We start from the raw sequence: 26,393 nt of genomic DNA on the forward strand, positions 1-26,393 counted from the left end.
TAACGCGTTGTTCTTTTGGATAAGCCATGTGATGCTCAGTTTGACCTATTACTTTGTCTAATGTCTGTGCAAGTGCTTTTTTTTCCTTAGATTTTAGCTTTTTTGTTTGTTTTTCATTTTAAAAATTTCTTATAATTTAGAAATGCGTAAGTGGTGTAAAAGGAATCTCTACTATTGACCAAGTTATGTGTGCTCTAAGTTTGGATGTTGAAGACTTTTTCGAAAATAAACACTGATATGGTATATGTTTAATTAATTTTCTTAAAAGAAAATTATATATGTTTAATATGTCGATTAATTAAAAGTTTAATTAAGTTTTAAGTAATTGATAAATCTGAAAATTTTTAGTTAAGTTTCTATTAACTTTTTTGATTTATTAAATTTTAAAAATTTTAAAATATCAATTGAGTTGTTTCTATAACATTTTTTCAATTAGGTAATGTTGTTGTCAATTAGATGATGTGATTACTATTTTGTGTGAGGGTACTAGTGCAACAAAGGTATACTAGAACTATTAATATAAAAAATAGACAATGATTTTCGAAATCAAACATATTTAGACGAATTAAAAAAAAAGAAAAATATTTGATTCGGTTAAGACTAAAGCAAAAAGTTTAAGATTTTATTTCGGTTATAATAAAATCAAAACAATAAACAAAAGTATATAAAAAGAAATAATTTTAGGTTTTTAGTTCTACAAGAAACAGTTTCTATAAACCCTATCAAATTTATAATAATTATTTAATTTTAAGGAATTATGATAGAGGTTTTTAGGTGAATAGCTACCATAAATCTTAAACTTAAATAATTATTTAAAATCTGATAGGGTTTATGACGATTGTTTTTAGAACCATTACCAAAAACCTTTTATACTTTAGTTATTAGGATAACCGCTATCATAAGTCCAATTTTATTTAAAATAGTTTTTTAATATAAAGGTCTATGACCTCGGTTGGGTCAAAACCGAAGTTATAAACCCTTTTTTGCTTTAGTTCTTACCTCAATCTCTACCTAAAATATGCATCTTTTTGTAAAGATGGTTTTATTTATGTGACATCCTACATCACAAAAACATACATGCATATGAATAAAGTATGTACAACACAAAAATATATCAGAATATATTTTTCAATAAAAAAGAGAATTATAACCATAAATGATGTTAGTAAGCTGGTGTAATGCACCAAAAGGGTCATCCTCAAATAAATGAATCTTCTTGGGTGTAAGACTTCCCTTCCATGTGTCTCATGTTACATGAAAAAGTATTTAAGTCTGAACAACAATAACATATAAAGTTCAAAATTGATAAATGTATAATGGGAGTCCACATCAGGGGGTCAGAAATAGAACCAACCAACTGTCTATGTTAGACAAGAAAAGATTGAAATGTGTCTGCCATAGTAAATATCTCATATGCTGGCATATGAACTAAAGCATATGATATGACAACTTCCTCTACCTTAACCTTGACCTCATCGTTTGATATCTCTATACCATGAAGAATAGTGCACTAGTACAAAATGTGCTTTTAAACTCGCACAATAGACCTTGGTTTACACCAAACCGCTGTCTATTCAGACACGGTGGCAATTTTGTAATTAACGAGACCTTATAGGCCTCGGTTCAGACTAAACCGGTGCCAAAAAGGGCTACCACTTCGGTTGTAAAAGCAACCGGTGCCTAATTAGTGGTTTCTGACACGGTTTCTGACGCGATTAAGAGAAACCCGAGGTGAAAGGGGTATACTGCATCGGTTGGTAGGAAGGACCGAGGCGTATAAGCCTCTACTACCTCAGGCCCAAGAAGGACCGAGGCATATAAGCCTCTTATTTTCCCACATTTTTTCCCCAAATTGAACGAAAACCTAGCCCCTTGATCGCTCTCGCCTCTCCTCGCTCTCGCCTCCCTCGCTCTCGCCTCCCTCGCTCTCGCCTCCCTCCCCTCACTCTTGCCTCCCTCCCCTCGGTCTCGCCTCCCTCGGTCTCGCCTCCCTCCCCTCGGTCTCGCCTCCCTCGCTCTCTCTGCTCCGTCGTTGTCTCGCTGGCTCTCTCTCTCTCGCTGGCTCGCTCTCTCGCTCCGTCGCTCTCTCGGTCTCGCTCTGAAGACTACTGCTCCAAAATCTCCTACGAGTGCGTCGCCTCTGGAGGGAAGAGCAAGCGGTGGTGGTGCGTCAATGGTGGCGGCGGTGATAGTGGTGGTGGTGGTGGTCAGATTAGGGTTATTCTGATGTTCATGGTGGTGGTGCGAATCTGAGATTAGGGTCAGATTGAGGTCATATTAGGGTTTTTCGAATCTGAGATTTTGTTTTACTTGCTTCCTTTGTACGTTTGTGGAAATCTGCAAAAGGTAAATGTGTTAATTTGCCCGAGGTTCCAAAATTAAATTCTTGTGTTAATTTGCCATCATTTTCAAAGCAGGCTAATGTGCTCAGATCTGCAAAAAGGGTGAGGATTGTGGAGAAAAATGAAGAGCTGGTCTAATGTATATATCAGTCTTTTACGGAGAAAAGAACTCCATGGTTTTGCTTAATCGAGTTCTCTCCTTGTTCAAAGTTTCTTATTTGTGTAATTTGCAACGAAGATGTGAACTCTCTAGGCAAGTTAGTGTGTAATGTGTGTAATGTGTTAGTGAAAATTAACTAAGGTAGATTATTTGTGTGCATGTTTTCAGTCTTTGAAATTACGTTGAGCATAATAACGCTCATAGTTTGTGATTATTATCTGTGCCACTGCCAGAATACTCTATGACAGTCTAGGAAAATCATAACGAAAAAAAAAAAAAATAAAAAAAAAGACCCTACTGCCTCGGTTCAGCCTCCAACCGAGGCAGTAGAGGGAGAAGAACAATCTCGGTTCTGATAACCAAGGTCGAACCGTACCATTTTTTGTCTCGTTTCGAAACCGAGGCATAAAGTCTACCACTTTTTACCTCGCCTGAATATGCCTCGGTTCAGGAACCGGTGCCTATCAGCGAAAATAACCGGTGCCATTTCCTTTATCTGTACTAGTGGTGATTTCTTCAAACACTGTTCCACAAGCCCTAGTATCTTCTCGATATCATAAAAAACATATAGTTGAGACGGTTGGAGCTGAATAACTACCTTTACTTGTCAGTTAGCTTATATAAAGAAAAAATATTAAATTCATAAGTTAGCACAAAATGATTATTAATTTTACCTATGTGAAACCAAACATGTTCCGTTATAAGAAATCCTTGCGGACATATGTCAAAACTAAAGTTGTTGCTAGAATTGATGGATAACCCTTTCAATCACTTCAGAAGTGACTTCATCTTAGAGTTGTGCCCTAACCTTCTTAGTCTCTTACGTCAGCCTTTCTTCATACTTAGCACTGTGTGAGTATGAAGTGTGAGGATCCCCTAAAATAATGTCGAATTCTAATGTTGAATTCTAATGCCAAATCCAGCAACACACACTCTTCCAAGCTGCTCAGGTCGTTCAATTGTTGTAGCAAGGATATCATGATAACCTTCTATAGTGAATGGGCCTTGAGAGCTCTACTCAACAAAGGAGTCTTGTAACATAACAAAACAACATTATTATTTAAAATGACATCTAATATGTACAATGAAAATATTAATATTATAAGAGAAATGATATATTACAACTCTTTATGATATTTCTCTTGTTATTTCAGAAGAGTAAGAGCTCGATAATCGTAAACATGGTAACTTCTACTTCTCATGACGAGATGGTGGTGAAAGAGGTTGGGGAAAGTCACCCTCAAAAGTTGGGGCCCTACCTTCTGACTTTTTTCTGATGATTTACTATTTAAGCTTTCTATACCCCCTCGAGATAATAAGTAGGGGGTTTTATTTTGAGCACTTATACCTTGTTGTTTTGTCCTTATTTGTTATCAATGAGGAAATGAATTAGTTCTTATCATATAAAATTATCAATGAGGAAATGAATGATTTCAAGTAAACTAACCTGCCATGTCTACGATGTACGAATCTCTACAAACTGATGCCAAGTCTCTTCATCAATTGACGTATATTTGACATATGGAGTTTCATTACTTTTTTCTCTGAAGATATATCTAGATGTCAATTTGGTCTTAAAACCCCAAAATTTTTTGGCAATCAAGGATAAAAGCTTATTTCTAAGTGTCACCACATTTGGAATGTCAAATGTTATATACAATAAAGAAAATGCAAAAATAATAGAAAATTATTAATATTAATTAACTTACCAATAGGTCTTGCTATATTATGTCTCGATCAACTTCGAACACATGATCGAATGATGGAGTAAGTATAAATATCATATCACGTGCCTATACTCCTAAGTAGGATTTGAGGACATCCTAGTTTGGACTGGATGCCACACTAGTGACGACATCAACAAGGACAGACGTCCTTGCTCCATTAGCTCTTTTAAGTAATCAATCTAGTTACTCCTTTGGTGGGGCTAGAAGTGGGTACTTCATCTTTTGATGATGCCATATATATGTTAAAATAAATAAAAAAACATAATAAATTAATAAAAGACTTATAAAATAACATATAACATATTATTTAACAAAACATGTAAATTTGAAATTCATACATAAAGTTATGGATTGGTCATATGTATATTCCCTCATTGTGATATTTTTGAATTTCATGTACATCGTCAACTAGAGGGTCATCATTAAAATGTAATGTCATTTGTTGTGAGCAATATGAAGATTAATCAAATTCTCTTCGTTAACATCAATTTCTTTTTTGCCTTGAAGAGCGACATACTAATGATCAAACACAGACATAAAAACTTAAGATGCTTGATGTACCATGATAAATGGTTCGTCTCGATAATCCACCTTTCGAAAATCAACTAGAGTCATACTTGATTCATTCATTTTCACACTGCTCTTATTGTCAAACCACTTACATTTGAACATTGGAATAAAAAACACAATGTAATCAACCTCCCATATGTCTTATATTATACCATAGTATGTCATTGATCCAAAATACAGGATTTTGATCTTTAAATGTGGAAAATTGTAGCGACTTAGCTATTTTTTTACTGTGCTTTTATCATCCAAAGACTTTGTATAGAATGTACAATTAATAATTTCATAACTTGTACAACATACGACATCAAACTTTATTTCATTTGTTAGGCACAACAAAGTCTCCAAAGAATGTGCATATTTTAAAACCTCCGATTTAAACCAGGACATGAATGTTTTGTTATGCTCCACCAAATGACATTTCTTTGATGGTCTCAGATTGTTGTCCTTAATAATGGCTTTATGTGCTTTTAAAAAAGGGATTACCTCATCTGTGTTGTTCAATATGTACAAATGTGCTTGTAATAATTCTTCACGATCTTTGGTCACCACATTCACACCTCAAATTCTTTTACTTGTAGAACATCTATTCAACCAAGATTTATGAAGAACTCCTATTAGATTTGCTTTAGTCATGTAATTTGAACAAAACTCGATACTTTCTTCAGTAATATACTTTTCAATCATTGAAGCTTTTTGACAATATTGATTTTTGACGTACCCTTTTAAAATCTTCATATAACGTTCAATAGGATACATCCATCTTGATTTCTCTGACCAAATGAATAAGAAAATGTACCATGATGTCTAAAAAGGATGGAGGAAAAACCATCTCCAACTAACACAAGATGATAACAATCTCGCCTTGAAGTTCATCTAACTTTACAAGATGAATGGCTTTACTATAAATTAACGAGAAAAATGAACACAAACAAGTTATGGTCTGCTTGACATTTTTGGGTAAAATTTCACAAATAGCCATTGGTAACAATTGTTGCATTAAGATTTGGCAATTGTGAGACTTTATGCCAACAAGCTTAAGTCCTTCATTGACACTAAACTTTTAATATTTGAATAGTATCCTTGTGGTACCTTGACACTCTTTAGACAAAGGAAAAAGTCATCTTCTCCTGTCTAGACATTGTGTAATATGCGGGGTCAAATAATTAAGTTTACCGACCTCCCTTGATGCCAAGTCTTGTTGAATCTTCATGTCAACCATATCCAAACGAACATTAACTCCATCTTTTGTCTTTCCCTAAATGTTGAGTAGTGTACCAATCAAGTTATCACCCATATTCTTCTCTACATGCATTAAATCTATGCAATGTCTAATATCCAACTTTGACCAATATGGAAGATAAAAAATACTGATTTTTTCTTCCAAAGGCTTGTTGCAGATGACTTCTTCAATGTTTTCCTAAATACATGATGTACTTTATTAAATTTTTCATGAATTTCAAGGTCAGTTAATGGAATTGGTGCATCCTCATTCTCTTGATGTCCATTAAATGCTTTTCTTAACCTTCGATATAGATGATTAGATTGTTAAAATCTCTGATGATACATATACATTATCTTCGTTTCGTGTTTTGATGACTTGTAGTGTTTTCTTCATATATAGGAAATGCTTTATGATCCTTGACATTGTACCCTAACAAATTACTATATGTTAGGAAGTCATCAATGATGCATAATAACATTGGATGCATCACGAAAGTTTCAGATGCGAAGACATAAAATATTTCAACCTACAAGAACTTCAAGTCTTCAACTAGGGGGGTGAGATAAACATCTATGTCATTTCCAAGCTCCATTGGATCATATATCATCATAGACAACATCATGTACTTTCTCTTCATGCACAATCCAGGAGATAAGTTGTAAATTATCAATATAATGGGTCAACAACTGTGGTTGGTACTTAAGTTACCGATTGGGTTCATTCCATCACTAGCTAAACCAAGCTTAAGATTTCAACATTCTTAACCAAATTGGGAGAATTAATGATTAATATTTTCCATTGCAATGAATCAACTAGATGACAAAGCAATTCGTCAGTTGTTTTCTCATTTACATGCCATCTAAGCTTTTTAGTGTGTTTTCAAAGCGAAACCATCCTTTTTTATCTCACCACTATCTTCACTATTTTTTTTACTTGTATTGTGATAACCCACATTTCAAACATATTTTTAAACCTTTAAACTCTTTCCTGTATAATATGCAATCATACATACATACATGTATCCTTTTATACTTGATACCCATTGTTCAAAGAATTTTCTTCGCATTATAAGTACGAATGAGTAGCGTATTTCTATCTAGCAACATTTCGTTCAATAGCGATAACAATTTTATGAAACTCTTATCGGTCCATCCATTTGTCGCCTTCAAATTAATGAGCCTTATGTTGACAACCATGTGAACTTAGTTGAATAGACATACAAAGGAGTCTCTACAAAAGTGGACATCTTCTCATACACATGAGCTTGGGAAAAAGATTTTGCACCAACATCGCGGATCATGTCCTCTAATTTGTCTTCTTTTGGTCGGTCTTCCATGCTGGAATTGAATATATGTTTAGTTCGGGAGACAATTGGAAAGTCTATTAATTTGTCGTGCCATGTCAATGTTATGAATTGATGGAAACCATCACCGATAAGATGTTCCCTAATTTTGGTTGCATTCTACTTTATCCCTCATAACTTCTACCCTCATTACGTTGCGCAAAATGTATATATTCTTCTACTCATCTCTCGTAATCAGCAATGATGGGTGGTGAATTAATCCAATCTCGATTCGTATGTATATATACTGAAAATTGTTTACACAATTTCAGTAATCTTGAATGATCACTTTCATCGTTTTTGTATTCGAGGTTTAACTATATCTCATTCAAGAAGATTCATTTTCTTAAGTTTATTGAACATATAAGTTTTAAACAACATATCTAAATATCATAAAATTTTTCTAGCATTTTGCATTGGTCTTCATGTTACACGAAATGAAAGTGATTATAAACCACAATCAAATATGCACCTGAAGATCAATACAAAACACAATTGTAAATATTCATGAATTTTAAGACATGTATATTAAAATTTAGGTTTAATCCTTTTCGACATCCCTATTTATGTACGAATGTCTCAATTGGGTCCTCGTTTTCTAAAGTGTATCAAAATGGTCCCTAATTTTGAAAATTGATATCAATTGAGTTCTTTCCGTTAAGTTGGCTGAACGGCGTTAAAAAAATTGATGAGTGGATACTGAGATGACGAACGAACGCTCGTCTACCAACGAACGAACGCTCGTCCATCAGCGAACGAACGCTCGTCCATCAGCGAACGAACGCTCGTCGACCACCGAACGAACGGTCGTCCAGTGTGGAACGAACGGTCGTCCAGCAGTAAGAGGTCGACGAGCGTTCGTTCTCTGGTGGACGAGCGTTCGTTCGCTGGTGGATGAGCGTTCGTTTGTCATCTCAGCATCCACTCATCAATTTTTTTAACGCCGTCCAGCCAACTTAACGGAAAGGACTCAATTGATATCAATTTTCAAAATTAGGGACCATTTTGATACACTTTAAAAAACGAGGACCCAATTGAGACATTCGTACATAAATAGGGATGTCGAAAAGGATTAAACCTAAAATTTATATGGATTAATAAATTATGAGAAAGTGATTACTCTTCTTAAACTGTCCAACCGGATAATTCAAGATTCAATACTATAAATTATTATTACCGTCTCCTTTTATATTCATTTTTAAAAAATACATTTCTTCAAAAAACTTAGAGACAATAAATAATTTTTGTATTGCATCTCAAATGGAAAACTAAGGATAATTCAATATAAGAATATATTAAAGCATACAATTAATCACATATCAAACATACAAAAAATGAACAACCTATTATAAAATTATATGGTCATAATAAAAAGTAAATTTTAAACATAATGATAGGAACAAGGAAGCATAAAAGGCAGACAACAATAGATAACGGTACAAAAACTCATGTTTTGGAAGGGAACAAAATCCCACCACAAAAAAATAATACATGGACACAAATACAAACAACATATTAGTCTCTGGAACCAAAACAAACTAAAAACGCCCAAAAAAGGTAACGAAGGAAGAAACCAAAGCTCACCACAGAGAAATGCGTTCACGAATGAAAGACTAGTGAAGACGGGTTCAAACCACTGACGAAGGCATTGAAGGAAATGACCACGATGTTGAGGTAATGAACATGACGTTCCAAGTAATGGAGTAGCATCAGCGCTGGTTCGTAAGCAACAAAGAAGAAAATCGAAGAAATTGTAGATGGGTATGTGAATTTTCCCTTTTTTTACCCTACTAACACAGATTGCCTTGGTTATTTTATTAACCGAAACAATAACTACTATATGGGATTGATTCTACTAAGAATCGCAACCTAAAGAGCCTTTCAAAATACTTAAAAAATAAAATTTTTGGAGTCAATTTTGAAATTTGGTTCACACTTTTGGCCTCGGGTCTTTGTGAAATCAAAGCATAAGAGCTATATGACACCAGGAAGTTTTGAAATTTGGTTCACACTTTTGGCCTTAGGTCTTTTGAAATCGAAGCATAAGAGGTCTATGACACTTGTTCTCATCACAATCAAAGCTAGAGGTGTGATAACACTCTAGATTTACATATTTTTCTAGGTTAAAAATCTTTTCTTAGGTTTCTTTAGTTTTTAATTCTTTAGAAATATAATAGTTTAGTGTAAAATGATAAAATAGCTTTGAAATAAAAATTTGGTTAATTTTCTCTTTTTAGGCAAATAAAATAGGTTTTTAAATAATTAGATTCTTTTTAGAAAAATATTTTAGAAAACAAAGTAAAAATAGTTTTTAGAATAGGTTATATTTTTTAGTAATTTTTGTTTTAACTCTTTAATTCATTTTATTTTGTAGGTTTTTGGGTTGAAGTACATTGGGCCATTGGCTGATTAATTGGGCTGGTCTGCCTGCACGGGAAATCTACTATGCATCAACAATTTACTAATTGGCTGATTCTGATTGAGATGTGGAGGTTGGGCTGCTGCCTACAATGGGCCTAAGTGGAACGACTGCGTTTTGAGATGTTATTGCCACCAGAGTAAATAAATTGGACCTCATGGGCTGACTCCAACTTTAGTGAAACGGTGAGTTTTGAGCACCTGCAGCTTTTGGGGGTTAATGCTTGAGACACTCATTTGGGAGAAAAGAATTCCCTCGAGCACTTTCATTTGGAGAAAAGCCAAAGCTAGGGCAGAGCAAGAACTGAAGAGAGGATCGCATCACTTACCTGAGGCTTGTGCATCCTGACCAGTGAAGATGAAGAAGCTGACCAACGAGCAAACGGAGCTGACTGGAGCTGCCACGTGAAGGGCGAAGATCAAGCATGTAAAGCAAGCTTTCTTTCAGTCTTTCAATTTTTTCTTTTTATTTTCTTCTTCTCCAACCCTATATAAATGGGTTTTCTGCATGTAAATATATGCACTTTCACGGAGACGAGACACTGAGTTTTCTAGTTTTACATTTTAGTCTTAGGAGTAGATAGAGAGGACGCGAGTTCTAGGGTTCTATCGCGCTTTCAGTAGAGTGAATTCGAATTCTCGTGTTCTTGCGCCTCGTTTGTTCGGTACATTTTCGTGTATTCTCGTTTCTTGTTAATAATACTTTCGTTTTTTATGTTCTTATGTGTTGAGTGTTTGTTGATTTTGTTATCTTGATTTTTCTCATTATTTTTGTGTTCTTGATTGATGATGTGAGAGTCTTTCTCGTTGTGTTTTGTAAAGAAATTTGATTTGGACTCTGTGACTCCACATAGATGAAATTCCTTAGGGAATTACATGCCTCCACAGTGAGCATGACATACCGAGATGTCTTCTCGAGTTTGGAGATGAGTCTAATGAAAGAAAAACACTATAATTAGTATTTTGTTTCTGTTATTTCATTTTGATTAGAGTTTTGTATGTTTTAGTGTATATTCCATGTTTCAATTGCATTAAGATTAGGTTTTGCATCTGGTGATGATTAGAAACATGAATTAGGAGATGAATTTGCTATGATTTGGTATAGTAAGTAGACATTTACACAATCTAAGTTCTGATTTGGAACTTAAATACCACACAGTGGGTATGACTATACATGATGTCTTACTGAGTTGTAAATGACTACTTTTCTACATGAACTTTGGCACTTTTGGTTCTTATTCATGATTCTAATCAACCAATCTGTTTCTACTCATTAGTTTAGGTGTTTGTTCATTTGATTTCAGTTTTAATTGATAGTAATAGCATGATTGTTTTGATTAATTCTGTTTAGAGTATAGGATTTGATGTTTACTTTAGATTTTAGGTCTTACAGTTTGATGGTTAGTTTAGGTATATCTCCTGATTGTTAATATGTTCCTTTAGACTTAGGTTTTGCTTCTGTTTTGTTATTTTGTTTTAAAGATCTTTTCCCTATTTTGATTAATTCATTTAGCACTTGAGTTCTGTTTAGATTTTATCATGTATGTTTCCATCTCGGTTTTAGGTAGTTATAGTAATTAGGTTTTATTTCTGTTTTGATTAGTTTAGACTGTTATTATCTTTTCTTTTATTGCATTTCAATTTCTTTATTCTTTTAAACAGATTTTAGTTTAGACTAATTTTAATTCTTGTTGAAATATATTGTATTGTATAATTGTACTGTAAGTCTTGGGCTGTTGTGGAGTGTGAGGACATGTTGACTGATGTAAAATTCCTTGGGAAGATAAGAATGAAGAAAACACTGACGAAAAATATTCCTTAGCATTATCACTACGAATGATTTTAATTGTCTTCCCAAATTGGTTCTTGATTTCATTAGTAAAGGACACAAATATGGACAAAAGTTCATATCTCTCTTTCATTAAATAAACCCAAGTACATCGAGAGAATTCATCAATGAAAGTGACAAAATAGTTAAAACCAAAAGAAGTGACACGACTTGGTCCCCAAATATCAGAGTGAATAGTTGAGAAAGGAGAATTACATAATGTCTCAGACTTTTTAGGATGAGAAGATCTAACATGTTTTCCCAATTGACACGACTCACAATCTAAGACTTGAATGTTCTTGAGACTTGGAACCATCATCTTCAACTTGAATAAACTCGGATGTCCCAACCGATCATGCAAAAGTTTTGGGGATGAAGTGGTAAAACAGGAAGCTGAAGAGCTATGTTTCAAAAAATAAAGTCCTCGAGACTCATGTCCTTCTCCAATCAGGCGACCCGTACCATGTTCCTGTATAACAAAGGAATTAGTAGTAAAAGTTACAGAACAATTTAAGGAGCGAGTCAATTGGCTTAAAGAGATTAAATTGTAGGGGCAATGAGGAATATACAAAATGGAATTTAAATTTAGTGAAGGAGATAAGGAAACTCTGCCAATTCCCTGCGATGCAACTTTGGATCCATTGGCAATAGTAATGAAATGAGGGATTTTCTGAGAAGACATGGAAGAAAATGAAGAAATAGTACCAGAGATATGGTCAGAGGCACCTGAGTCAAGGATCCATGGATTGTGACCTTCCACAGATTGAGACATACCGGCAGTTGACGCACTGGACATGGAAGAGGATTGGTCAGGATTAGAAGATTTTCAAGATTTATACTTCAAAAATTCTTGATATTCTTCATTCGAAATTTTGGGTTCATCAGATTTCAAAACATGAACACCCTTGTCTGGATATCCATGTAAGGCATAACATTTCTCTCGAGTATGGCCTATCCTCTTACATTATGTGCACTGAGGAGGCATACCACGACCACCACGTCCTCCTCGGTTGCCTCTGCCTCCTCCTCTTCCTTGTGGTGCTACCATGGCTGATGTTTCAATACCACCAATTGAATTTTCATCTTTAACTAATGAAGGTACCCGAAGAAGTTGAGTAACTAAGCTGTCCATTGATGGAACTTGATCACCAGCCAACATTTGATCACGAACATGTCCAAAATCTGAATGTAGACCTCTTAAAATTAAGACCATGTAAAACTTATCAAGCTTCTTGTTTAGGCCTTCTAAAGAATCAGCTACAAAGAAATTCTTCAATTCTTCTACAGCAGCACGGGCCGTTCCTATGTAAGTAACCATATCATGATTGTTCTGTTTGAGAGAAGTCACTCTTTGAGTTGCATCAAAGAGGCGTTGTACATCGTTAGCAAAGATATCTTGAGCTTTTCTCCAAAAGGAGGAACACGTTTTGTACGGTCTTAAAATTTCTAAGACTTCTGGTTCAACAGATTGCCATAGGACAACACATAGTTGGAAATCAAGTTTCTGCCATTGAGATTTTTCTTCTTCAGGAACGGTGGAAACATCTTGTTCAAGATGGTCATGGTGTCCTTGACCAAGAAACCATAACTCCACAGAAGAAGACCAAGATAGATAGTTTTTCCAATTGAGTTTTGCAGAAGTAATGGTTGGAGTGGCAGAGAGAGACGGTGTTCCAAGACCAGCCATCGTAAAACCAAACCAGAAAAAGAGAAAAACACCTTAACGGAGCAAAGATTGTGGGAAGAAACCCTAAACGGAGCAAACCTCAACGGAACAGAAAATCAGTGACTACAATAGACTCAGGAGACGGAGGCGAACCGACCGGCGGTGGCGCGGTGAAGTTCCGACATGGGAGAGGCGGCGCGTGAAGCCCACGCGCCCGAGAGAGACCGCACAGAATCGGCGCGTGACGACGCGTCGAGAAGAATATGCGGCAGCGACCATCGGGGATGGGTCGCGCTCTTCGAGGCGCACCGAACCCCTAACTTCGCCGGAGAAAAGGCTGCGACGGCGGAGGCGACGGCGGCGGACGGTGGCGGCGGCGACGGACGGAGCGGCGACGGAAGCAACGATAGTGGGTGGCTGCAAACCCTAACCTGCTCTGGATACCATGTTAAATTTGGGGAGAGAAAATATAGAGATAGAAGTATTATTCCATTGTGTTATGTTTCTATTACACCAAATGTCCTATATAAGGAGCAAGTAGACCAGCACACAACAGCCCAAGACTTACAGTACAATTATACAATACAATATATTTCAACAATTCTTTTATTTTAGTTTCATTCATTTTAAATGTCCCCACCCAGTTTAATAGTAAATAGGTAGTAAATAAATACAAGACCTTAACCATACACTTTAATCTTAATTAGTTGAGTCCTAGGATTGATACTCTGGTTGCCCTGTGCTACATTAGTGGGGACTAGACTTTGTTCTGCCTTAGGCGACTAAAAGGCAGTTTAACAAGGTGCGCGTTAGAATTTGGACAGTCTTAAATATCACTATGTAGGGGGAACCTCAGGACCCTATGCCATCAGTTCTGAAAAGAACTAAAGTCATAGACCTATTCAGAATCTGAACAGTTAGAAATATCTTCCTATAGAGGGGAATGTCAGGACTTTATGACATTGATTCTAAGGGGAATCAAAGCCATATACCTTGTTCATAGCATTGTCTGTTGAATAGGTCACATTTATGCTGATTTAAGACCCCTTTAGGCTTCAATTTTTTTTTTAATCGCACTAGTGCAAAAACAACGTATAACGCCACGCGTTTAACGTCAAACCACTAAATAGCCAATGTTAAAAATGACTGGTGGCATTTTTGTAAATAAATGCAATTATTAAACGTCGTTTATAATTGTAATTTGATGTAAAAGGATATAAAACGTCGAATGTCCTAGCGTTAGACGTTAAAAGGTTAGTGAATTCAATAAAAATTTGAGCGGGAGATTGAAAATTCATTCACTTTATCTTAGCGCGCGAGACCCTCTTCTCTTCTCAAACTTTTCTCGAACGAAGTTTGACGATCATCACAGGTAATCTTTCTTTCATTTGATACAAATGCATGTTAATTAACTACTTTATGTATGATTTTTCTTTGTTTTAACCGATTATTTTCGTGTTCTTGTCCTTCATAGATGCATTCTGCTTTCTCTCTCACGGGTGACGACACTTTATTCGGATGAACCTTTTGAAGGTTAGTTTTCGTTTTCGTTTTGAAGAACTTATTTGTTGAAGTTGTTTGTTTTTTTTTTTTTAACTTGTGTATGGCTGTTGTTTGGTTGAACTTGTTTGTCGTTGTTGTTTGGTTGAACTTGTTTGTTGTTGTTGTTTGGTTGAACTTGTTTGTTGTTGTTTGATTGAACTTGTTTGTTGTTGGTTATTGTTGTTTGTTGTTGATCAAAGTTCATGCTTTATAAAATACCAAAAGTTTGAAATTTGTTGTTTTTATGCTTTTTAGATCTCGTAGAGTTGTTAAAAAGGATCACAATTAATTAAAAAAAATAAAAAAATTGATTAACATCGAATATTGACAAAATTCGACGTTAATTTAACGTCGAATTTTTTAAAATTCGACGTCAATTTAACGTCTTCTGATATGATGTCGTTCGCAAATTCGCCGTTAAAAGCCCAAAATATTCGACATTGTACGCGATTTTTGTACTAGTGCCGAAGGCAAAATCTACATATGACTTCAGTTTTTTTGAACTGAGACCTATATGTTCACAAAAATTGCAAAAAAGTCACTAGACCTTTTTACGCTTTGGTTTCGTCAAAATCAAAGCTTAACAGACGAGTTAGAAGTCTTTTTATGTACTAATGTGTTCTAAAGAATAGTCTTAGAGTAGTATGAATAATATTCAAATATTTCATTACTAAAATATTAAATTATAAATAAAATTGTATGAAAATGAGTTTCATTTTGTAAAAACTTTCATCTCTCTAAAACTTTCCTCTAAACCTTTTCTACAATCTCTCTAAGATTTGGACCTAATATTTCATTTATTTGAATTCAAACCCACTTTAGAACTCTTGGTATAGAGAGCAACACAATCAATAAATCAGATTTGTGAAAATAGTAAGTTCATTAGCTCCACATCAACTTTTACTCTTCCATAGCCATGATATTGCATTTAGATAATTAATTTGAATTTTCTTTGTGTAGTTATAGTTACTTGTACTAGTGCAAATATGATTTAACTACATATATAAACTATGATCATAATGAAAATGTAGCAAATGTTGACGTGGTGACATTTTTGAAAATATTGCATAAGTATAAACTACAAATCAGATAAAATTGTAAAATATATAAGTATATATGCTACAGATCTTTAGATGAATGATATATAATGAGAAATTTTCACTATAGGATATGTTTCATCCAAATAATTGTAACTTGTACTTGTATATGTTATGGTTTTATTCAAATTATAGCCTATACTACCATGAATAAGGTTATTTTCTTCATTTTTTTACTTGTCTGTGAATGGTCGGTTAGATTGTCTCCTGCTGTTTTAAAACTCCACTAGTAAAAATATGGATTTTAACTTGCGCATTTGATATCGGTTTCGTTGGAACCGAATCATAAAATGGCACAGTGACATTTTTATAATTATCGCAAACATATATGCCTCAGTTCAAAAAGAACTGAAGTTTAAGGGGTCTATGACCTTGGTTGTTTAGAGAACCCAGGCCATAGAGGACTTATGCCTCGGTCATGCCATGAACCAAGGCATAAAATAATTTAAAATTTTTATATTTTATTTTTTTGAGAGGCTTTAGGCAATGGTTCTTAAGAGAATTGAGGTCATGGAGCCCTTATTGTCTCGGTTAACAAAATAACCGAGGTAATAACTTGTTTTCAGGGTTGTATCTCGTGAACTTGCACATTTAAAATTCAATTTTCTCTGTTGCACCGCTTTGCTCTCTTGTCTTCCATGTCTATTTTCGACCATCATCTTCAACATTTCTTCCATTTTTTCTTTTATTTAACGTTAATTAAGTGCTTAAGTATGATTTTCTTTCTTTTTGAACAATTGATTTTATGCACAGATGCTTTGTGATGTTTATTACGTTTCGTTTCAGCACCAAACCTACCTTCAAAGTTAGTTTCATTTTAGGTTTTTGATGTTTTTGGTTGTTTGTTCTTCATATACCATAAGTATAGGTAAAAATGTGAGTATGCTCAAATGAATTCCAAATGACTTGAAAATTTGTATGAAGGACCAAAAAGTCATGAAAACCTCTCACACAAAATTTCAGCTCAAAATTCAAAGTCTAACTATTTTAAATATTTTTGCAAAGTTTGAAAAAAGAACATAAATTTCTGAAAAATAGAAAACAACATTTTCTGGGAGATTTGAGCTGGCTACACGAGCTACTATGCTATCAAAATTTTTTTACCCTAAATTCATATATAATAATAGAAAATTGGTTAACTAGAGTGAAAGTTAGGGTCATTTTAAGATCTGTAATGCATATAACTTTTAAATTTTAGATTGACCCAATTAAGGGCTCCTGGGATTTTTCTTCTAAAATATGAGCTTAAAAGTGTGGTAATTTTTTTTTTCAAAGATAATAACCCTAGCTATGAAAACCAAAAATCATATTAAATAGTTATATGCAAGACTACATTTTTAGGTTGTAGATACTTATTCTTATGTGCATGTCTATTTTTTGTGTTTTTGGGTTTGTGTTATTTGGTATATGTGCTATGAAATATACACAGAAACGACAATTTTTTTAAAAAAAGAAACATGTTTTAGACAACGATTCTAGTAAAAACCAAGCAAAAAAAGGTCTATTGTCTTGGTTCTAGATCCAATCGAGGTCATAAATCCTTTAATCAATTAATTTTAAGGGTCTACAACTTCGATTACACCAGAACCAAAACAATAGACCCAATTTTTTGAAAAACACAGGTTCATTTGTTATTCTCTTTCTCAATTTTCTTTCTCTTTTTTTGTTTATTGTCTATAACTAATTCGTGTAACCGTACTCAGTAGTCCTCTCGTTAAAACAATGATTTGTTAGTTTCTCAGTTTTTCATTAATGACTTAAATCAGTTTTTAATAAATGTTAATATAATCGCGAGGTAATAAGTTTTCAAACCCAACAACAATTTTCCTTCAAATAAATAATTAAATTTGCTAGTTTATCAATGTAATTATTATTTTCTTTGTGTACATGAAATATAAAAAAATACTACAAATAATTTAAAAACACTTTCTTTTCTCTTTTCAAAATCTTTGAAATCATTAACATATTTTCCTTTAAAACTTTAATTGTGAGAGTTAGATCTCAACCAAATGAATAATCATCATCTTATCATAACTAACTTAATTGCCAAGAGGATTCTGCCTTCAAAAATACAACACAATCAGGTTAATTATGACAGTTATTTTAAGATATTACAACAGTTTTTTGAACAATCCCAATTTATGTGACGATTTTTAAATCCAACATAAATTTTATCGAATATAGTATGTCAGTTTTAAAAAAACCATGATTTATTTCATTATATATAAAGTGGTGTTTTCTAGACGTCAATAATGACAATAAAACCTCGTAATTTTTTTATTGGAAAAAAAATTCAATGCAAACACTAACCGTTTGAATAGTCGTTATTCTCGTTATATAATGATTTCGTGGAAAAAGAAGAAATGAATGATCATGGAAAAATGAACTGCTCCTACTTAATGTGCAAAAGCACTTACTGATGCCAAAACGTGTGTACCAAGAGACACTGCTACTAACCTTGCCTTGTCTCGTTTAATACTCCCATTAGCATGTCCCTTTATTTTGTATACCCATTTTCATCCGATAGGTTGCTTTCCATAAGGTAGACCAGTCAAAACCCAAGTTTTGGTATTTTCTAAAGCTGTAATTTCTTGATCCATGTCATTTCTCCAACAATCATGTTTGATGGCTTGGTTATAGGTTTTAGGTTCACTAACTTGGGAAAGATTAAAGACATGATTTATGAAGAGATGATAATGCATCATATGAGAGATATCAAGAGATAGGATATAAGGTTCCTGTGGATGACTGAGTGGCGGAAGAAGTAGATAACATGTTGCAATGATAGTCCTGTAGATAAGATGATTTATGTTTTGGCCTGGTTGATTTTCTTTGTTGAGTAGCAGTGGTAGGTTCAACAGAAACAGGTTGAGAAGAAAAAATAACAGGATTGGGAACAATAGAAAGAGGAGATGTAGGTGGTAAAGAGGGTTGATCAGTAACTTCTGAGAAAAGAAGTGATGGAGATGAAATAATTTTGGTGACAAAATCCAAGGAATTTTGTGTATCAATAGGTGAGTGCTTGTCATTAGTAAGAAAAGGAAATATGTTTTCATAAAATACTACATTCCTTGATAGAAAAATTTCCCTAGAGTTGAAATCTAACAAAAGGTAGCCTTTCACTCTTGTTTTAAAACCAAGTAAAACACATTTTCTTACATGAGGTTGAAATTTTGTTCTATGAGCTTGAAGAGTTGAAGCATAGCAAAGTGAGCCAAAAGCTTATAAGTAAGTAATGTCAGGTTTAACATTGTGTAACAGTTGAGATAGAGAAAAATATGCGAAAACTTTGGAAGGTAAAATATTAATGAGTTGCACAACATAACGAACAACAAAAGACCATAAAATTATGGGCAAATGGAATTGAAACATTAAAGATCTAGCAACATTGAGAATGTGTTGATGTTTTCTCTCAACGACTCCATTTTGTTGAGGTGTTTCAACACAAGATAATTGATGTTGTATCCCTTTTTGTATATAAAAATCTGTCATTGCAAACTCATTACCATTATCTGATCTAATAACTTTTACATCAATGCCAAATTGTGTTTTTATATAAGAAACAAAGCCAATAAGTTGTGATCTTGTATCTTATTTACTTGTCATCAATTTAATCCATGTGTATCTAGGCATATCATCCACTATAGTTAAGAAATATTTGAAACCATCAACAGAAGAAATACAATAAGGCCCCAAAATATCAACATGAATTAAATCAAAAGGAGCTTTTGAAACAGTAGTACTTAATTGAAAAGACAATTTTCTTTGCTTAGAATAATGACAAGTATCACAATTAGTGTATTTTATATCAGGTAAAGTGGCATACATGTTGCGTAATTTGATATAACAAGAAGAAGAAGGATGCCCTAGTCTAAAGTGTCAAATATCTATAGAGTTATGTCTTATTGTAGAACAAACAATATAATTCTTAGGAGTAATAGTAGCTAGTGAACCAAGGGGTGTGAATGCAGGAACTATCATGATATACAAGCCATCTCTTTCTTTAGCTATCCCAATCATTTGCAGGTTGACTTGTCCTATATTTCACATGAAATTCAGAAATGGTAAGTTTACAAGATAGAGATTTAGTTAACTTTGTGACCGAAATAAGATTGACTGAAAAATTAGGAACAAACAAGACATTATGTAAAGTAAGGTGTGGGCTAAGAGAAACTGGGCCAGAAAAAAGAGCAAATGAATAGTTCTTGTTGGGTAGTGATACTGTAACTGGAGAGATTCTTGATAAGAAATAAAATGAGACAAAGAACTGAATATATGATCGGTAGCACCTGTGTCTAGAATCCATTGGGAATAGATATTACCTTAATCTTGAGAAGAAGTTGAAACATTATGAGAACTCACTAGATCGGTAGAATGTGTAACTGTGAGATTAGATTGAGGAAGAAGTTCCAATAGACCATGAATTTGCTCTTGAGAAAGTCCCAGAGTTGAGGAATGTGACTGTGCCTGAGAATTATTAGAAGAAGGAATGACTGTAGAAGCCATTGAATTTCACATCCTCAAATTGGACAAAAATTTTACAACTCGAATCTCCGAAAACTCCTCCAAATTCCTCAAAAATCAATCCAAGGATACGAGTGATTAAATCACCCAATTGTTTCTCATTGAAAACCCTAGAAAGAAAAGTCAAAACATGAAACATAACGATGCGAGAGTAATAGAGGGAGTAGCCATAGAAGGAGAAGAAATTGTAGGAAAGCTAAGAACGAAAGGTAGAAGATGAAGATCTTGGCAGTAACAGAATTGGTTGCGGAAGAACGTGATCAAGAAATAATTTTATTCTGATACCATGTTATGAGAAAATAAAGGATGAAAATTGTGTATCTTATAGAATGATAAGGAGAGATTAAAATTTATATATACAACTGTTTAAAACAATATAATAACAAAATATAAATATAAAAATAGAATATAAATATATGAACATAAATGAATAGATATGAACGGAAAATAAATTAAATCCAATATCACGTTGAAGCAAATTGAGCAACAAGATGTCGTATGATTTGGACATTTTGATTGAGTTGAATGGCTAAAAAGAAAGCTTCAAAATTACATTATGGGGCACCCCTCTTACTCTTCTTATACCCTAAATGTCTTATTTCGTGGTAAATCGTTTCTAGTGTGTTAATTTGAAACAAACAAGTTTCACAAAATGTGATTAAAATTCTGATTCTTACACACTAATTACACATTAACCTAAGTTCTATATCTTTTTAATAATTTTAAATATTTACGAAACATCTTTCTTCTAATCCTTTTCATACAAAGTAAGGGTTAATGAAAAACACCAGTTTATCTTATTCCCCTTTTTTCAATTTTTATCTTTTGAAATAAAGTTGGAAAACTACCTTTATGAATTTCAATGTTTCTTTTTAATCATAATAAAAAAAATTAAGAACTAATTAAGTGTTTGGTGGTAGTGAGTACTCAGTGTTGAGTTTTGGAAGTAACAAGTAGTTGCTTTTTGGGAACTGTTTGAAGAAAATTTGTAACATAAAATAATTGTGTCTAACAATATGTTTTTATCCTTAAAGATTTAAAATGTATAACACAATTATATATTAAATTTTAATGAACATATAATCTAATTTAAGATGAAAAGAATGTCGATGATGATTTTAATGTAGACATGTGATCTTCCAAATGTAGAGAGTCTTAGGTATCACTTTTGTTATCTCTTGACTAGATGAAAAGAAAACAAAACCCTAACACATACATAATGTTACTTTTTCTACAAATGAGGACATTAATTTTATAATTGCTTCTATTCACATTCCAAATTTTAATAATTTCAATTTAACCCCTCCTCAACTTAGAATATTACTTAGAGTATCTACTCAACAACCTTTCATAACAATTATGCCTTTAGTCATAAACTTAATATTAATAAACTACTTTATAATTTTTGAATAACTAGATAATGATCCTAACAAATTTAAATAATATATCAGTGATCCAAAAATCTAACAATCCACTGTTCACATATGTATCCTTACAAATGTATTAAACTTTATAAACTCAAAATTTACCATTATATTCCTTGGACATAACGAAATAATCTCGTCTATTAATTATATCGATACATAGAACCAAAACAATTTTTGTTATATTAATAATAACTAAATTCATCAATGATCTCTAATAATGACATAACCAAAAGACATAATGATGAGTCCGTGACTCTTCATGAGAGCATAGAGAACCTTCCTAGAGGGGTTACGAGGAACATGATAAGAAGGGAGACCTTTAATCCCCCATCTCTTAGTTTATTTAGCAATGGTTTATGTCGACTTTTGTTGGAATTCACCTTGTTGACTTAACTTGAGTTGATTTGTTGACTATAATCTATGTATGTTTGTTTTGTAGGATTATTTAAGACCATCTTGGCAGGGAGATAACACCAACTTGGGAGGATGAGGGGCTTAAGCTTGGATCAACACACATAGAGTGCATGAAGCACGAAAAGCAAGGTTGACCTTCCCTGTTAGAAGCTTAAAGGTGCCTATGGAGAGGCTTGGGGGCTAAGCTAGGTCACACCCCACACAAGGTGTCTCGTTTTTGCAATGAACTAGTTTTGAGAACCATTTCCCTTTTATTTTCTTTTGTGTCCTTAAGTTTGTGTTTTTAGAAAAAGACCTCTTCCATTACCTATAAAAAGAGGTGTCTTACAATTGTAAAAGGGTTGGATATTTTGAGTTTATACACATATATTTGACCATCATTTGTGAGAGCTCTCTTGAGAATGTCTTCTTCCCTTAGTCTTATCTTAAGTCTAGGACTCAAGTGGTGGCATCATCCACTTATCTTGAGTTTGGTGAGCCTTGTGCCTCTCAAGTGGCGTGCTAGCTTCACAATCCCATCCCCCTTCTAGTCTTTCATCTCATGCTTCATTTTTTACTTCTTCGTTTGGTTCATATTATGCTTATCTTGTTCGACTATTTCTCATGTCTTTTCCTTTCTATTTTGATTTTGTGCTTAATTAAATCTCCTACTCTCTATTGAACCGTTAGAAGTGAATCTTCACATTTAGATAACCATTTGGCTATCTTAATGTCCAGTGGGGATCTTCCTTGGGTTTTCCTCACCATAACACCATAACTCTTAAAAAACTAAAATGGGTCTTCATCACAAAAAATCATCATGAAATGTGTATTCTGGAAATCACATGAAGGTGACTTGTACATGTCAATTTTTAATTTTTCGTGGTTTACCCTAGTTAGATAATCAACAACAATATTATAAAGAGTCTATTGATTCAATACCAAACTATATATTTGATCAAAAGAAATTATCCAAATACAAAAGTATGTATGCATAATAACAAACATAAAACATAAATCACATAAATGACTAACTCCCACTAAACTAAAGATTCCTCAAACTGTAGAACATCATCTGAATAGTGTGAATTCCAAAACAAACTGATGGAAGCTTGCTATGGGTGAGACGCATTGAACTAGAAAGCCAAACAGCAAGCGTTCCAGTGAGCAATGAAGGCAGCGGAATTCTGGAATAGATGCAGAGAATGGTATGGGTTCAGTGAAGAATGGAGTGGGTTAGAACCTCTCAGCTCAGAGGGCCTTCTACTTTGGAAGGAAGCTAGAGGTAAGGAGAAAGAAAGTGAAGAATTGGGTTGACTCAAGAGCAAAGATAAGCTGGAATTTCATTTCTGCAGCAATTAGACTAAGCTCAAAAGTATCATACAAGGAAGAAACCATCCTATTTATAGGTGAAGATGGGTCTCTTTTCTGAAATGAACTCCCGCCTAATTTGAAATGGAAAGCCTAACAGCAACACTAAAATCTTCCAGCAAATCCCATGCCTTGCTCCAGGTCAGCTCCTCACGTGTTTGAAGCATCTCCTCATCCAACGTTGGGCTATTTTGGGGTTTTGGCTGGGTGCATATGACTTTGGCAGCAAGCTTCTCCAACCATTCTTCCTTTCACGTGCCAAATGCCATGTTGGCAGCTGCTCCCTCCAATTTATTTAATCCTACAAAACAAAGTAAACATGCTTAATTAAGAGAAGAAGGTTTAAGATAATTCACCTTCCATAGAAGCAAAATATTAAGTGATCCTTCTTCCTCTTGAACTCTCTTAGCCATGGCTCTAGTAAGAGGTCCAATGTATGTCTTAGATGGCCTTCCATCAGACCCTCCCTCTTGAGAAGGATCTGTCCTCAGATCTGTTGCATCCTGTTGATCATCTCCTGTGAAAGGAATTAAGTCACAGATGTTAAAAGTATGACTGACACCATAACTTTCAGGAAGATCTAAGATGTATGCATTATCATTTATTCTTTTGACTACCTTGAATGGACCATCTCCTCTTGGACTAAGTTTGGACTTCCTTTGAGAGGGAAATCTTTCCTTTCTCAAATGAAGCCAAACTAGGTCTCCTTTTTCAAAAACTATTTTCTTTCTCCCTTTGTTGTTGTATTCTGCATATTTTTGAGTTTGTTTTTCAATTTGGATTTTAACTTTCTCATGTAACTTCTTGATAAACTCCGCTTTAGAAGCACCTTCTTTATGAAGAAAAGAAGATGATTCTGGAAGAGGTAGTAAATCAAGAGGTGTGATAGGGTTAAAACCATAAACAACCTCAAAAGGAGAAAGATTAGTAGTCTTGTGGACTACTCTATTATAAGCAAATTCAATATGAGGTAGATGTTCATCCCAAGATTTGTTATTTCCTCTTAATATTACCCTTAATAATGTAGATAAAGATCTATTTACTACTTCAGTTTGCCCATCAGTTTGTGGGTGACATGTAGTAGAAAATAGAAGTTTAGTTCCAAGCTTTTCCCATAAAGTTTTCCAAAAATGGCTTAGAAACTTCACATCTCTATCAGACACTATAGTTTTGGGTAAGCCATGCAATCTCACTATTTCTTTAAAGAAGAGTCTAGAGATATAGCTAGCATCATCTACTTTGTGGCAGGGTATAAAATGAGCCATTTTACTAAAACGATCTACTACCACAAATATAGAATCATACCCCTTTTGAGTTCTTGGTAATCCTAAGACAAAGTCCATGCTTATGTCCTCCCAAGGGGTATTAGCTATAGGAAGAGGTGTATAGAGTCCATGAGGCATAATTTTGGACTTAGCTTGCAAACAAGCTATACATTTAGAACAATGCCTTTGAACATCTATTCTCATGTGTGGCCAATAAAATTTACTTTTCAAAATGTTCAGAGTTTTATCAACTCCATGATGGCCCATGAGTCCTCCTCCATGACTCTCTTTGATAAGAAGTTTTCTAATGGATCCTTGGGGTATACAAAGTTTTCCTTTATTAAAAAGATACCCCTCAAAAAGATAGAATCCATCAAAAGGCTTCTTAAGACATGATGAATAAGTGGATGCAAATGTTTCATCATTTTCATATAACTCTTTTATGTCATCAAATCCTAATATTTGAGATCCTAGGGTTACTAATAATGCATGTCTTCTAGATAAAGCATCCGCAACAACATTAGTACTCCCCTTTTTGTGTTTGATGACATAGGGAAATTGCTCAAGATATTCCACCCACTTTGCATGTCTTTTGTTTAGCTTTGCTTGCCCTTTAATGTACTTGAGAGATTCATGGTCAGTGTGTATGATGAATTCTCTAGTTACCAAGTAATGCTCCCAAGTTTTCAAAGCTCTAATGAGGGCATACAACTCTTTGTCATAGGTAGGATAGTTTAAGGTAGGCCCCCTAAGTTTTTCACTAAAGTAAGCTACGGGATGTCCTCCTTGTATTAAAACAGATCCTATTCCTACCCCAGATGCATCACATTCTAGTTCAAAGGCTTTGGAAAAATCAGGCAAAACTAGAATAGGTGCATGTGTTAACTTGTGTTTCAAAGTCTCAAAAGACAACTCTTGCTTATCACCCCAAATAAAAGGCATATCTTTCTTGACTAGCTCATTTAAAGGAGCAGCTATGGTGGAGAAGTCTTTCACAAATCTTCTGTAAAAACTTGCTAACCCATGAAAACTTCTCACCTCTCCTACATTTTTAGGGGTTGGCCATTCTTGTATAGCCTTGATCTTCTCTGGATCAACATGTACACCTTCTTTTCCTACTTTGAATCCAAGGAAAATCACACTTTCTTGACAAAAAGTACATTTGTCAAAGTTGGCAAAGAGATGATGTTCTCTAAGAAGAAGCAAGACTTTTCTGACATGGTTAAGATGTTCTTGAAGGCCTTGACTATAGATTAGGATATCATCAAAGTAGACCACTACAAATCTGCCTATGTATTCCCTAAGCACATGATTCATTAATCTCATGAATGTACTTGGAGCATTGGTCAAGCCAAAGGGCATGACTAACCATTCATACAAACCAAACTTGGTCTTGAAAGCAGTTTTCCATTCATCTCCTTCATGAATTCTTATTTGATGGTATCCACTTTTAAGATCAATTTTGGTGAAGAGATTTGCTCCATGTAATTCATCCAACA

The sequence above is a fragment of the Vigna angularis genome, chromosome 5 (assembly GCF_016808095.1).
Source record: "Vigna angularis cultivar LongXiaoDou No.4 chromosome 5, ASM1680809v1, whole genome shotgun sequence".
NCBI lineage: Eukaryota > Viridiplantae > Streptophyta > Magnoliopsida > Fabales > Fabaceae > Vigna > Vigna angularis.